This window comes from Neoarius graeffei, chromosome 16 (assembly GCF_027579695.1).
Source record: "Neoarius graeffei isolate fNeoGra1 chromosome 16, fNeoGra1.pri, whole genome shotgun sequence".
In the NCBI taxonomy this organism is placed as follows: domain Eukaryota; kingdom Metazoa; phylum Chordata; class Actinopteri; order Siluriformes; family Ariidae; genus Neoarius; species Neoarius graeffei.
This window is the reverse complement of record NC_083584.1, coordinates 27,127,392-27,143,733: the sequence shown is the minus strand read 5'-3', so window position 1 is coordinate 27,143,733 and position 16,342 is coordinate 27,127,392. Positions and strand designations below refer to the sequence as shown.

The 16,342-nt window shown below is 41.2% G+C and overlaps 1 protein-coding gene across 3 annotated transcripts in view; it reads left to right on the top strand.

The window, feature by feature from the left end:
- Positions 1–16,342, top strand: part of atxn1a (ataxin 1a) — a 244,077-nt gene that overhangs the window by 35,148 nt on the left and 192,587 nt on the right. The window contains exon 1 of one of the 3 annotated variants that reach the window (XM_060942719.1): positions 6,915–6,969. The exons of the other annotated variants lie outside the window; for them this stretch is intronic. The gene's annotated coding sequence lies outside the window, so the exon portion shown is untranslated. Of the gene's footprint in view, positions 1–6,914; positions 6,970–16,342 lie in introns of those variants that run through there. 3 annotated transcript variants of the gene reach the window in all.

Genomic DNA, 16,342 nt, shown 5'->3' with positions numbered 1-16,342 from the left:
CTCTTTTTCCTCTGGGGAAAACGATTGGATTTGCATGCTTATATAGCCATAAACTTATTTACACCACGCACAGGATTGGCTAGCTTTAGTCCCTGTGTGAGCGCAGCTTCGGCTGGCATCTTGCACACGGTTAGTGATAAATAGATAATGGGTTACAGTGTGTTGCCGAGCGCAGAGTGTTGGGATATTTCCCTGAAGTGCTTTTCGCACCGTTTGGAGAAAACTCCCCTAGAAGAAATTCTCACTTGGTTTTCCCCTTGCTGAATCAGAGTTCACGCTAAACAAGAGCAGCAGTTCTTTTTTTTGTTGTTGTCCTTTTTTAAAAACCCAACCAAATGATACGTTCCAGATCTCACTTTTACTACTAAAAGCTGTTGGATGAACGATTTGTATTGAACTGTAAAGTGTGTTCTGGGTTTTAAAACCAAATTGCCAAGTGTAGCTCATGACCTCTTCATTAACACTGGTATTTCTTCCCACTTCTAAGTGTGACTGGTGTGGTTCTGCGTTGTGTTTTAGACCGAAATGCTGTGACAGTGGGATCTCTTTGGAGATGATCTCCGTTTATTGTGAGCCTGACATCTATACTACTAAAGGAAGGCTGTCTGTCTCTCTGTCTGTTCACCTGTGCAAACCAACACGGCTGGATGCACATGCTCTATACTTTGCACATGGATTGGTGACACCCCAGAGGGGCCCAAGACAACATTTTCGATTTTCCAAAAGATGGGATTAATGCTAATCCAACACCCGATTCATTTCCCATAGGCTACATGCTCACGCTAACACACTGTGCTAATCCTATCATTTCCTATCATAAACACGATCATTTCCCAGAGGCTATATGCTCACGCTAACACACTGTGTGCAGCCTCGGCAGGGAATCCCCTCCCAGACTCGCCTGAGAGTTTTGATTGTATGGGACCTCGCAATCAGCGCTCCTCGCTGGAGACTTCCGTTAGGGCCGAGTCCACGTCACTGAGGAGACGTGGGGAGCGATTTACGTCATTTTGACAGAACACAGTGAAAACATTTTGTATATATCACACGTCCACGCAACTCTCCACTGGGCCGTTGAGAGGAAATCAGTTTCATGGGCAATGACTACTATAATGAACAAAAAGGACAAAGCACCTCCATGTAAATAGATAGCGCTGCCTGCTCCAGCTCCTCTCCAATAGGAGAATTATACAAAGGGGGCAACACACAGCATGCGAAATAAAATATTTTAGAACGATTAAACTAGAGCGGTGGCTACAATTATCGCCAGTCCATAATTATCGACACCTTTTCAGATTTACCAATAGAAAACAATTTTACAAAGGCAAGTTTCAGTTACAACAGTTATTATTGGTTAATTAATCAACCGGAAGACCCGCCTCGCCCTTTGATCGTGTCGTCTGATGACACAGCCCGTTACCTGAGATGGAATTTTTTTTTAGCATGATCAGCAATTTATCATCGCAGGTAAGCATGGTGGTAAGCATGGTGGAAAGATCATGGACATGTTTTTACTGATCAAATTCACCGATATTTCATGATCACCTTGTTGAAACCTACTTTGGTTCTTACTCTTTCATTTGACCGTCGCCATTTTGTATCTAAACGCGCGTTTGAGAAGTCACGTGAGGTGTCGATAATAGTGATCGCTTTCACCGGTGTCCACCATTAACAACACCCTGTGGAATTAAGTGACATTTACAACTGTTATGGATCGATCTTTGTGTAACACTGTTGAAGTAGATGAAGTACTTAAAAAAAAATTAAAGTGCTGTGATTTATAATCATTTTTTTTCTGATTAATAACAGAATGGAATGTTTATAGAGTATTTGGAATCCTACTGCAATAAATAGAATTAGACCAGAATTAAATTCCTAGCATATAAAAAAATTACATGCTTGAAATATTCAGATTTTTCTATTCCATTCAGAAAATATTTTTAGCAGTTTGTTGTAAGTATCTACCGCATATTACAATATCAGTCGACATTTTATATTTTGGTTCGAGGAATGACATGTGACCTTTGTGACCTGGATTTTCATGTGGCTACAATGTCAATTGCCTGTTGGCATTTACTAGTAAATTACAAAACTAGAAATTAATACAAACAACAACGAATGATTAACAAAATGTGATCTACGAAAATACTTAGAAAGTGAAACAAAAAGATTTTCCGACATGGGTTAAACATTATCAGTTAATTTGTTTACAAACATTAGAATTACTTCCTCATTTACGTAAGCACTGACAGCAATATATTTATATAAAAGATATTTTGTACTAAATATAAGTCTGTGTAGAACAAATTTTAAATAAAAACTATGTTTTGTGGCGGCACAGTGGTGTAGTGGTTAGTGCTGTCGCCTCACAGCAAGAAGGTCCGGGTTCGAGCCCCATGGCCGGCGAGGGCCTTTCTGTGCGGAGTTTGCATGTTCTCCCCGTGTCCGCGTGGGTTTCCTCCGGGTGCTCCGGTTTCCCCCACAGTCCAAAGACATGCAGGTTAGGTTAACTGGTGACTCTAAATTGACCGTAGGTGTGAATGTGAGTGTGAATGGTTGTCTGTGTCTATGTGTCAGCCCTGTGATGACCTGGCGACTTGTCCAGGGTGTACCCCGCCTTTCGCCTGTAGTCAGCTGGGATAGGCTCCAGCTTGCCTGCGACCCTGTAGAACAGGATAAAGTGGCTAGAGATAATGAGAATGAATAATGAAAAGGCACATCTACATCACCTTGTTAACATGTATACCACGTTTCAAATCCGTAACATGGCCCGGAAACGAAAATGTGACCAGATGGACAGCCGGACGGACGGAACCCATTTCTTTATCCCCCGCCAGACTTTGTTTGGGCAGGGGATAATAAACAAGGAGAAACATTAATGGGTTATGATGTGTTAACTGACTGAACAATGGCACTCACCTCTCCAACAGGAGACTTCTACAAAGGGGCAGAGGTGAGAACACGGAAGGCATTTATACAGAAAAAAAAAACACCACAAAAGAAGAAATCAAAGACCAAGGGGCTTTGAACTACACACACACAGCCTACACATGAGATCTTGAGGCATTTTCTTGTCAGGTAGTGACTGTAACTAATATTTTGTCTAATTACAGAGGTTGACCTGGTTCCATATGCACTTCTTGTTTTTGTTTCTTTTTCCATCACTGAAATGTATTTTTTCTTTCTTTACTACCTGGAGTCATCCTAATCTCCTGCTTTAGACGTTCGAAACTTGACCGGAGTTTTCTTTTATTCGAATAGTCACTGTTTGCTCTTTTCATGGTAAAAGGTTGCCTGACCTCCCAGTTTGTTTTATTGACTGTCCACAAGCACCGTGTCCAAGTTGCACTCCTTTTTTCCCCTCCCTTCTTTTCTGTGAATTATTCAGAAACAAGAGGACATTTTCCCGCAGCTCGTGCAGTTGGCTAATGCCTTTGGTGTTCCAAGAGATGATGAAATGATGCTATGCTGCCATACATGAATACTTTTCTCATGCAGTACATTTTAATGCCTTTGATGGATTATTAAATTTGCTCACCTCTCACAGAGCACTATAATCACATTAGCTGCTTTAGCAAAGGTCTGATTTAAAAAGTTTCTCCTTCTACTCTTAATGGTTTTGTTTACTGGTATCCTCTTTTAAAAGGTCCTCATCTTGCCGATAAAACCAATCGATCATTTGTTTAATGATTGGGGTTTGGTGTTTAGAAAAGGATGCAGAAGCTTGGGATTTAACTTTTTGCATCGTCTGTGAAGAAACTCTAATAGCTGTAGACACGTTTGCTAAGTGCACACTGTAGTTAATTAAAGGGCTTCGGATCTTTTTCTCAATTACGTATCAATTACCCCTCTGCTCCGGTGCAGCTCTGTGCAGCTCCACAGGCCTGCGTGGTCTCTCCTTCTGAGAAACAACCTTCCTCTCTCTCTCTCTCTCTCTCTGTAGCTTTTAATAACTGAATCGAGCTGAGAAGGAGGCGGCGCTGGGGGTTGGAGGGAGTCCCGGTGCGTTTTTACAACTGCAGGATTTTTTTTTTCAATAAAATCCTCCTCTGTCCCACTTTTAAGCCTTTCATCCTCAGAGTGGTTTTACGGGAAGTGTGTGAGGACATGCTGCTCATCTGAGAGTTATCCGTAATATGCAATCCACACTGTAGTAATACGTATAAAGAATGCAAATAAAGTTCTAATAAGATTTGTTTGTTTGTTTTTATTGAAGATACTTTCCCACATTGCTTTGGCTATCTGCAGTGGCTGCTTGTTTATAAGGGCAGGTCAGTTTGCCCTGTCTTCGTCTTGTCATTTATACTGTTTATTATACTTGGATAGCGAGATGTTTAGATAGCTTAAAGCTAGACGGCCTTTCGATTTCATAAAATCGGTGAAATTTAGTTCCCTCTGAAATTCAGTCATTGTGATATATGTTTAGTTCTGTAATATCTCACAAAATATCAGACCATTCTGTGGCTGGGAAGTTATTTAATTTGAGGGGATTCCCGAGCAAATAATGTGCATGAAATCGCTCGCTTCGCTCAGTCGAGCAGACAGAGGAAATCCATGTGCACATGCGCAGGTTTACCTTGACCGTGCACTGACAGTTCCATCATTCTGTCGCTAAATGAACAGCCGATCACACCGAGGTGCTCGCTGACCGCCGATATTTATTAGTTTGGTCCTGCGTTTCCTTTCCTTCACAACATAACGTCTTTTCTTCTCGCTTTCCGTTACTGTAGTCGGTCTTTTACGTTTCATTCGCACACTCACATCCTCCATTTTTCTCTCCTGTTTCAAATTTGTATCCCACAATGCCTTGCGCAAATGGGGAAAGGCCATCACATGATGCATGGCGAAGTATCTTGAACTGGGTCATGGTGAAGCAGGAAAAAATAGCGGAGAATTTAGGGCCATGTGGCCCTAAATTCATTAATTGCTCTATTAAAAGAAACCTACTAAAACTGGAAGCCTGTAATTCAAATTCAGTAGCTTTTGGTCCACTAAACAAAAATAATTGGGTGTCAGGGAAAATTCTTTTTCTGACCTACACTTGAAAAATCTGAAAGGCAGTCTACCTTTAATGTCTACTTTATTTATATACCTTATTTTGCAATCTTCTATTTTCTCTGTAAATGCACTGTGAGGAAAACGGTATTTCAGTGCACTGTATACTTTTATATGGACGTATTGACAATAAAGCTCTCTTGACTCTTGAACATCAGGCAGAACACCACCATATACTGTATATCAACTATTATTCTATCCACATTCAGTGGATATGAGCAATCGTGCGCTCTGATTAGCTACTCTAGAAGTAGAGTAGCCAATCAGAGCACACGATTATATCAGCTCACATACCATGAGTAGAGAAAAACAAAATGGCGGAGCATGTTGCTGAACCAACCGAGGACGAAATAAAAACTACCCGAAAGCAAAACCACAAAAAATACAAAAAAATGTGGAATAAAAGTATTTGATGGTAAGAATGCATATTTTTTTCAAGAATTATTATTATAGCATTTTTCACAAATTGCTACTGTCATTTCGCCGGTTTGTTTACATTCTAAACAGAAATTATTTTGTCGGACGTTTTGTATAAAGTCTTTATTTATCGAATTTGCTAAAAATAAAAATGCTCTGTTTCTCAAAATCCAGTGAATATGGATAGAATAAAACAGTTATTCCATTCAATCTCATCGCACATGGCTTATAGCCAAATCAGCGCTACAGGCTTCGTTGGCTATCAGCTCATGTACGACTCGATTTCGCGGAATAACTGTTAAATCATTGTTAAAACAATGGGGCAGTGTGAACACTGAGTTATTATTGCACCTATTGGTCAAAAATGGGATCTGAAACAAAGACTAATAGAGCTCTGTGGGGGCAGGAGTCACACTGCCCCAGGATCCAGATTGGGATCAAGTCAAAGTCCCTGGTAACTGCGAGAGTTTGAGTCCCTACTCGCATCTGTATACCATTTTTATGATGGTTTTTGGTATGAACTCGCGACCTCCCGGTCAAGAGGTGGACACGATAACCACAAGGCCAACTCGCGGTCCAGATTGGGTTGGTTTATCATAAAATACTCTGTGGCCTCCAATATTTTATTTTATAACAAATAATCAATTAAATCTATTACATTTCCACAAACAAAGTGTGTCAAATTGTATCTCCATTTTTTTTTCCAATACCCAACATCTTTTGAGTGTTTTTTGACATAGTTGGGCTGAAAGGTTTGCTAAAATCTGGAAACTGTGGTTAATGAGATTAGCTCTCGCTGTGCGCCTTGATGCTGATGAGAAACCCAGCTGCTGTATTGTATACAGTTACACAAAGGTACATTTGTGAAATGAATTGTTAAACTGTATGTTGGATGACTGGATGTTGTCAGCTTTTAATTCCACATGGCACCGGCGTTTTGGGTGCCCCAAAACGAAATCTTTTGAGAACGGGTTCCAGAGTGGAAAGATCTGGCAATGGCGCCGTTTGTTTACGATGACGTCACAACCACATGTGCTTCACGCCGGGTAGAAGTGTAACGAGCTCGATGCGAGTTGTCAACAAATCCTATAACTTGGTTCATGAAGCACGCTTACAAAATATTTTCACTGTGAATATTTATTGTGTAATGGTGCAAAGTGAGAGAGAGAGAGAGAGAATAGCTCTTAGGGCAGAGTCAATCCCGCCAGCAAAAATAGGGAAAAAAAGGAGCGATCTCACCTTTTCAGATGTTGGTTTAAGTCCTACAATACATTCCTCAAAAAGGGCATAGAAGAACAAATTAATCCATCACCGTGTAGCATTCAATTTATTCCGGACCATTAAAGACGCCGCCTTCCGCGTAGAATCATACGTCATCCTCGCCGCCATATTGGATGGGTCAAAGCGGAGAATAAAGATGCCTCATTCATGTGCTGCATTTAACTGTACCAACAGGTTTGCCGTCCAAACGAGATCACATGGGATTACCTTTCACAGGTGAGACTGGAAAAATACTTTTCATTGTATTTGGTCATTATAATGTAATTTTACGAACAGATTTTTCTGACTTTGTGGCTAATATGAAGTCTTGTGCATAATAGTTTATGCGCATGCGTCCTTACTACTTCTATTGTTCTGGTGTCTCCGAAGGGACCGTCTTACAGCACCCCTAGAGGTGTGGCATGTGTATTGCATCGTTTTCAGCAAGTGTTGCGTTGCCATATGTACCTGAAATTTTACTGATCCGTTGCCCATGTGGACGCGATATTTTTTTAAATAACATCTCGTTGCCGTTGTCGTGTGGATGTAGCCTTTTGCCGCTTTTCCACTACAAACGCGGCTGAGTCGTGCCGTGCCGAGTCGAGCTGAGTCGAGCTGAGCGGGGCTGTTGGAGTTGCATTTCGACTACAACCGCGCTGAACCGTGCTGGCTGGAAGTGGGTGGACACATTGGGTGGAGTTAGCGAAAGTGGGTGGACGTCATGTGATGCCGTTAAGCAGCGCAAACAGTGACATCAGTGACAGTGGCGGAACAAGTCAGAGCCGGGCCGGGGGCGGGGCAAATGACCGGGCCCTTTATTAAAGCTTATCATAACATCATTTTAGGCTACAAAATGTCCGCAACTGCGGTGTTTACCAATTTCAACACTACCGGGTGCAACTATGTTATTTAGTACATCAAGTCCTTCAAACGAACATGTAACTCAGAAACAAAAAACATTAGGATACTGTACATGGCTCATAATAAAACATCAATAGCCTATACTGCGCACATTATTTGAAGGGCATACGAATGAGCGCTCAGAGGTTGCAATGCTGACAGGAAGAGTCAGAAATAAAAGGAGGGCGGTGCAAACCTCACTGAATGCACTGTGTTTACCAATTTCAACACTACGGGGTGCAACTGTATGTTATTTTGTACATTAAGTCCTTCAAACGAACATGTAACTCAAACAAAAAAACATTAGGCGACATACTGTACATGGCTCATAATAAAACATCAATAGTCTACTGCGCGCATTATTTGAAGGGCATACGACGAGCCTTGCGCTCCGCGAACTCGTCCACGATGCTCTGTATGTCACTGATTCAGTGAGCTTTTCAGCGGTAGTCTCACGACCCGGATAGTAAACAATAAACATGGAGGACTTATGGAGTCGTTAGTGTTGCTGGTCTCGGTGCTGTGGCTTGTTGTCACCGACAACGCGGACAGATACTGGCAAGAGCGTATAGATGAGGCGAGGCGCATAAGGCTTCAGAAATTCTCGTAATTCATAATTCTTCTTCTTCCGGGTTTGCGGTGTTTACAGATCCCAGCGCGCTCGCGGGGCGTGTGTGGGCATGTGAGGACACTCCTCCTCACCAATCAGTGCACAGGGGAGTGTCTGCTCACGCCCCCAACCTCAGTCGGCACGGTTTGGCTCGCTTCAGCCCCACTCCAAAACGGTGCGAGTTTTAGGGGCTAAGCAGGGCTGAAACGAGCTGAGTCGTGCTGGTTTTTGGTAGTCGAAACGCGAGCCGTGTCGGGCTGAAGTGAGCTGAAGCGAGCTGAAGTGAGCTGAAAAAGGGTAGTGGAAAAGGGCCATTTGTTTCTTAGAGTCTATGTTGTTATCATTAATGTTGTACTACTCCAACAAAATCTCTTGTCACAAGTTACTGCTGGCTAAGGTCATGTTGCTAGCTAATGCTGGGATCAGACTACATGATACAGTATTTTTGTCTTTCACGATGCTAACCAGTTCAGATTAGGTATCATAGTGTCATAAATTCTGGTCACGTCTTGGTCAGGAGACTGGCAACACTACAAGTTTGACTGCGACCAGTCATCGTTCATGTCCTTGCGTATCATCGGGGATGTGGGTCAAGAGATGGCCATGATTGACAATCAAGGACCATGTTGTAGGAGTTGTCAAACTCTGTGAGAAAATACAAACAATTCTGACATGCTCGACTTTTCCTCAGGGTGTTCTTGGGTATCCCAGACGCCACATTGCTGTTCTTTGATTATGTCACACTGCAAGGCTCATTTGTTGTTCTTGAGGGCCATATTTGGGCTGGACGCTGGAAATTTGTCAGCCATGATAGTGTGTTTACATGGATATAATCCGAATCAATTCAGTTTATAATCAGATCACTGCATAAAAGTGAAAATCTTGAATATGTCCAATTTAAGTTGTATTTCCTGTTATAAGATTCAAAGTCCTTCCCACACCATTCATGGCGCATTTGGCAGCGCCGATCTCCTTTTCGTAGCCCTCGGCCTCTCGCCTATGTTACATAGCTAGGGTTACAGTGGGGAGTTAGTCCTCTGGTCACCGCAAGAGTTTGACTCCCCACTCACATCTGTATTGCAGCGTGCCTTGCCAGAAGGCACCATTTTTATGATGGTCTTTGGTATGACCCGACTGTGAGTAGAACTCACGACCTCCTGGTCGAGAGGCGGACACACGAACCACTAGGCCACTCGCCACTTATAAGATTACAGTACACTAATCTGATTATTAAATCTGCTTTTAGACATTTAGGCAAATTTTAAACTTATTCTGATGACAGATTTTTCTCATTCTAAGAATTAATTTCTACACAGAAGCAAAATTGTCTGCCATGAATGTCATGAATGACCTACGTCTTAATTCTGATGCTGGTAAAACATCAGTCTTGGTGCTTTTAGACTTAAGTGCTGCATTTGACACGGTAGATCATTCCATACTGTTACATCGACTGGAGCATTGGGTTGGATTTACTGGTATAGTAATCAACTGGTTAAAATCTTACCTACAACAAAGATTTTTTTATGTGGCCATTGGAGGCCACAGTTCATCACCCGTGTCCTTGAACTGTGGGGTTCCCCAGGGCTCAATCCTGGGACCATTACTATTCAACCTTTATATGCTCCCACTTGGACAAATTATTAAGAATAACTCAATAAACTTCCATAGCTATGCAGATGACACTCAGCTTTACTTAGCTATGTCACCTAATGACTATGCCCCTTTTGAGTCTCTTCATAGATGCATTGACCAAATTAACAAATGGATGTCTCACAATTTTCTTCAGCTGAACGCAGATAAAACTGAAGCAATTATATTTGGCAAAAAGGAGGAAAGGCTTAGGATTGCCACTGTTCTTGAAACTAAGGGGCTTAAAGCAAAGGATACTGTCAAAAACCTTGGTGTCCTTATTGACAGCGAACTTAACTTCAACAGTCATATGAAAGTGGTAAAAAAGTCTGCATTCTATCACCTAAAAAACATTTCTAAACTCAGGGGTCTCATGTCAAAACATGATCTAGAAAAACTTATTCATGCTTTCATCTCCAGTACGGTTGATTACTGCAATAGCCTTTTCACAGGTCTTCCAAAAAAGACCATCAAAGAGCTTCAACTAATCCAAAATGCAGCAGCAAGGGTTCTTACAAGAACAAAAAGGGTAGTCCATATCACTCCAATCCTAAGGTCTCTGCACTGGCTCCCAGTGAGCTATAGAATTGACTTTAAAGCATTACTTCTTCTATTTAAAACATTAAATGGGATGGGACCCAGCTACCTACTGGATATGTTTCAATTATATGCACCAACTAGGTCTCTAAGATCACAAGAGAAAAACTTGCTAGTAATACCAGCTGTCAAAACGAAGTGTGGTGAAGCAGCCTTTAGTTGCTATGCTGCTAAGCTTTGGAACCAACTTCCAGATGATATCAAAAATGCTCCTACTGTTGTTAGTTTTAAATCCAGGCTCAAGACAAAGCTGTTTTCAGATGCTTTCACTTGATTAATTTTTACCTAAGTAATTAATTTCCTTTAACATAATTTCTTTTAATTTTGATTTTAATTATTTTACTTTCTTTATTTTAATTTCTTTTTAATCTTGGATTTTAATGATTTTACTTTTACTTTAATTCTTTGTTACTGTGATCCTCGTAGATTTTGTCTGCGGGACGATTTTTGGTGATCCTCGTGGAAGAGCCACGGGAAGAGCGCGCTTTATGTGATCCTCGTAGATTTTGTCTGCGGGACGATTTTTGGTGATCCTCGTAGATTTTGTCTGCGGGACAATTTTATTTGGTGATCCTCGTAGATTTTGTCTGCGGGACGATTTTTGGTGATCCTCGTGGAAGAGCCACGGGAAGAGCGCACTTTGAGTTAAACCCATAATAATAATTAATCTCGAGGCTAATTCCTTTTTTGAACTTTATTTCATTTTATTATTTTATTTCTACTATTGTTTAATTCTTATTATTTTTCTTCCCCAATTATTTTATGTAATTTTATTTTCTATTGTTTACTGTTCTGCTTTTACTTCTGTAAAGCACATTGAACTGCCACTGTGTATGAAATGTGCTATATAAATAAACTTGCCTTGCCTTGCCAACAGATAAGAAAATTTAAAGCTTGAAATGTAAAAAAGCTTCTAAAACCTTCTTAGTTTTCTAAAATTAAGAAAAAATGCGAGTCCTTGTCTCCAATTTACAAGTCCAGATGCAGTTAATGTACAAGTCTGAGTTATCAGTGCTCAAGTCCAAGTAAAGTCACGAGTCCTTAAAATTAGGGCACGAGTCGGACTCCTGACTTGACTTGGACTTGAGCACTGATGACTCAGACTTGTACATTAACTGCATCCGGACTTGTAAATTGGAGATGAGGACTTGGATTTTTTCTTAATTTTTTGTAACATGCCATAATAATTTGTCATAAGATATTTATGTCTACATTAATTTTTATATGAATTTCGTGCAAGAGAATGCACATTCACCTGTTCATCTGTCATGTTCAGGAACAAACTAACGTTAATGGCGCTAAAATGCCTGGAGAGAACGCCCCTAGGGTTGTCCGCTTTGCTTATGCAGACTTCTTGTACAGTGGGAAAAAATGCACTGCTGTGTGTTCCATATGTAGAAGAACTATCGAGGAGATGACGTGGACAACCTCGAACTTCATTCGGTAAGACTTCACCCAGAGAAGGAAGTGACACGCTATGTTCATTGCTCTGTTGATAGCGGGGCTTGCTGAGCGATGAACTAGCTAGTGTTAACCCTCTCTCATGTTATTTGCCCTGTTGATAGTGGGCGGGGCTTGCTGAGCGATGAACAAGCTTTTTATCTGTAGCCTGTTAACTAAAATGGGGCAGTCGAGCAGGAACGTTAGTCCAACACAGTAGCAGAGATGCTTTCACATAAAGGCAGCAACAGCCGCCGTCAAATGGTGCGGTTGGAGTCTTGTTCTCGGACTCGACTCGGATCAATAGTGGATTCGACTCAAAACTTTTTTTAATGACTTGGACTTGACTCTGACTTGAACACTGGGGATTCGAGACTAGACTTGGGCTCGAGGTTTAGTGACTCGACTACCACACTGCTTTTGATTCCTAATAATAATCGCATAATAAGAAATATTAGATCAACTTGTCAATAGTCAAAATATTTTTATTTGCTTAGATTTTTTAATATTATTTGTTACTGGCTGTGAAAATTATTCTGCACTGTTACTTGATCAAAACAGAGAAAAATGACTATGTTTTCTGAACAGGTAGGGATGTTTTCATTTTCTTTAATTGCAGGTCTATCTATCGCTCTAGCTTTTTTATTTTATAATAACCACACGTTATGGTTCCTCCTGTTGTAGAACTCAGCCGAGATATTTATGTATTTATGTATTTATTTATTTATTTTGGGATCGTCTCATACAGTATGATGAGTAATAACCTTAACTGTGCGATTTCAGCGTTCTTTTAAGATCAGCTTGATTCACACAGCAGGTTTACACAGTGGCTGTCAGAGACATGGCAGAGATGCAGATTTCACTAGCATGTTTTTAGGCTTTGACATTTTGGCTGAATTCCAGCAGACCTCACGCCTCAGCAGATGCTGTTAGCCTGGGTGTGCATTAAGTAATGGCACTGTGTGTGTGTGGGTGTGTTCCTGTTGTCACCTCAACCTTCATTACATAAGCAGGGTGGCCATATACAGGCCTCTGGGGAGGCGCACAGGAAGGCGTTTGACATGTCTCATATACAGCAACATACACACACGCGCGCGCACACACACACACACACACACACAGGTGAATAGGACATCCAAGGACACATGCACTCTATAATTGTCCATTTCAGCATGATTTTCCTGCGACTCCCACTGAATCACTGATTACACTACAGAGGGAGGTAAAGAAGAATGAAGTGCAACAATAAATGTTAATAAACAAGTTTTACTCCTGATGAAGGATCACAAGACATGTCACATGCAGAACATCACACACAGCACAGCTCTTGGTACACTGAAAAAGATTTGTATGTGTTTAGTATCTGTAGATGTAACTGGTGCCTGAGTTAGCTGTGATATTTTGGCAGGTCACTTCCCTTTTCCTCTGTGTGTGTGCATACAGTGTGCAAGTCCAGTGTTTTAATCCTAAATATTTAGTGACTTGCCTAACTGAATTCATGACTTAGACCATTTTCTGTGACAGAAACGGAGCACATGATGCAGGAATGCATTGAATTTCTTGAAAACTGACAGGTTTACCCGCGTGCCATCCATACAGGAGCCGAAAATAATACAGTTCTAACTGAGAAAGAGGCAAGGTCAGAAAAGAGAAAAACTGCCTTTCAGTTGAAGAAAGAAAGAGCAGCAGGTATCTAACCTGAGTCAGAGTGTATCAAGTCTCTCTTTTGTCTGGTTGTGTGATGGAGAAAGAGGGTGAAGGCACAGAAGTGTGAAAGCACATTTTTTGCAGCAGCCCTAATGCATCAGTGAAAGCCTTAATCCAGTATTATACCTGCTGTGGATTTGGGTGTGGGATTACTCCACCCTGTGTGGCTGACAGGGGAGCTGGCACTCGGCATGCTGTTCACTGAAGCTTCCTGAATGGTGTACAAGATCTGTCCGTCCGTCCGTCTCTCTGTCCGTCCGTCTGTCTGTCTCTCCATCCGTCTGTCTCTCTGTCCATCTCTCTGTCCCACTGTCCTTCTGTCCATCTCTCCATCTGTCTCTCTGTCCATCTGGCTGTCCGTCTCCCCAACCATCTGTCCGTCTGTCTGTCCATCCATCTGTCTGTCTGTCTGTCTCTCTCTTTGTCTCTGTCCGTCTGTCTCTCTGTTCATCTTTCCGAACATCTGTCTGTTCTTCGGTCGGTCTGTCCATCTCTCTGTTCATCTCTCTGTCCATTTCTCCATCCATCTGTTTGTCTGTCTGCCCGTCTTGCTGACCATCTGTCTGTTCATCTGTTTGTCTGACTGTCTCTCTGTCTATCTCTCTGTCCGTCTGTCTGGTTGTCCTTCTGTCTGTCTCTCTGTCCATCCCTCTGTCTGTCTCTCGTCCGTCTCTGTTTGTCTGTCTATCCATCCGTCTGTCCGTCTCTCCATCCGTCTGTCCGTCCATCCATCTGTCTCTCTGTTCGTCTCTGTCCATCTGGCTGTCCATCCGTCTGGCTGTCTATCTCTCTGTCTGTTCGTCTCTTGGAACATCTGTCTGTTCTTCGGTTGGTCTGTCCATCTCTCCGTCCATCTGTTTGTCAAGTCAAGTTTATTTGTATAGCGCTTTTAACAGCAAACATTGTCACAAAGCAGCTTTACAGAATTTGAATGACTTAAAACATGAGCTAATTTTATCCCTAATCTATCCCCAATGAGCAAGCCTGTGGCGACGGTGGCAAGGAAAAACTCCCTCAGACGACATGAGGAAGAAACCTCGAGAGGAACCAGACTCAAAAGGGAACCCATCCTCATTTGGGCAACAACAGACAGCCTGACTATAACATTAACAGTTTTAACATGAAGTCAGTTTCGTTGATGTTATAAACTCTTCATTGATGGAAACTTGAGTGCAAAACTTTTCATGACAAGAGTTAGCAAGTCAACTGTAGTCCTCAGCCATAAAAGCGTTACTGTAAGTGTCCAATACTGTAAAGGTCTCTAGGATCTTGGAGATAAAGGGGAGGTTTGATATTGGCCAATAATTGGACAGCTGACAGGGATCAAGTTCAGGTTTTTTAATCAGGGGTTTGATAACTGCTAGTTTAAAGGATTTGGGTACATAGCCAATCGTAAGAGAAGAATTTATTATTTTTAGAAGCGGTTCAATTACTTCAGGTATTATCTGTTTGCATAGACGTGTAGGTAAGGGATCTAGTACACAAGCTGAGGCTTTTGATGCCGAGATTAATGAAAGTAATTCAATTTCGCTAAGGGGAGTAAAACATTCTAATTGCTGATCTGATACAGTTATATTGTTAACTACAGGGTCACTTACATTGTCTGACCTTAAATTAGTAGTTTGAATTTTTTGTCGGATGTTTTCAATTTTGTCATTAAAAAAATTCAAAAAATGTTTGTCTGTCTGCCCGTCTGTCTGTTTGTCTCACCGACTGTCTGTTCATCAGTCGGTCTGTGTCTCTCCATCCATCTGTCTCTCCATCTATCTGTCTCTCCGTCCATCTCTCTGTCTGTCCATCTCTCTGTCTGTCTATCTGTCCATCCCTCTGCCCGTCTGTCTATCCATCCGTCCATCCATCTGGCTGTCCGTCTCTCCATCTGTCTGTCTCTCTGTCCGTCTCTCTGTTCGTCTCTGTCCTTCTGTCTGTCTCTCCGTCCCTCTGTCTGTCCTTCTGTCTGTCTCTCCCTCCGTTTCTCCATCCATCTGTCTGTCTGTCTGTTAGTCTCTCTGAACGTCTATCTGTTTGTCAGTCGGTCTGTTTGTCTGTTTGTCCATCTGACTGTCCATCTGGCCACTGTATTTTAGTAGAAATGATTATATTGTTATGTGTGTTAAAGCTGGGCGATATGATATCAGTACTACAGTAAATTATGTAAAGATGCGCTGAAAATATCGCAAGTATTGTCAGTACTTTTATAACGCATACCAACCTCATAGTTAGTCATTCGAAAAAGATCGGACATAATGTGTATTTTTGTACTCACTGTTTTTTTTTGTTTGTTTGTTTCTCTGTAATTATTAAATTCTCAAGAGGTTATTATATAATATAGTCATTTTTCTCATATTGCAGTTCAACTTGCAACCTGTTTAATTTTTAATGTTTCTTAAAGATATAAATATGCATTTGAATATGCAAATTAGGTACTAGATCATTACATATTCACTAAATTGCATCTCAGAACTCTCTTTTTCAACAAATGGAGTAAAATTAAAGGAATTAAAATTATTACCACCTTTTTGTAATAGCACACCCACTGGTTAGATTTTCTCATAATGCTTCATAAAAATATTATATCGTAGAACTATTAGAAAAAACCAACACCTTTGGCACTGACATGTCTGATAATTGGAGGATAACTTGGGACTATGAAGAGAATCCTGTATGTAAAAGTCTGGCTTTAATAAGTCTGAAGCAGTGTGTGAAATGATGTGGATGTTTATCTCA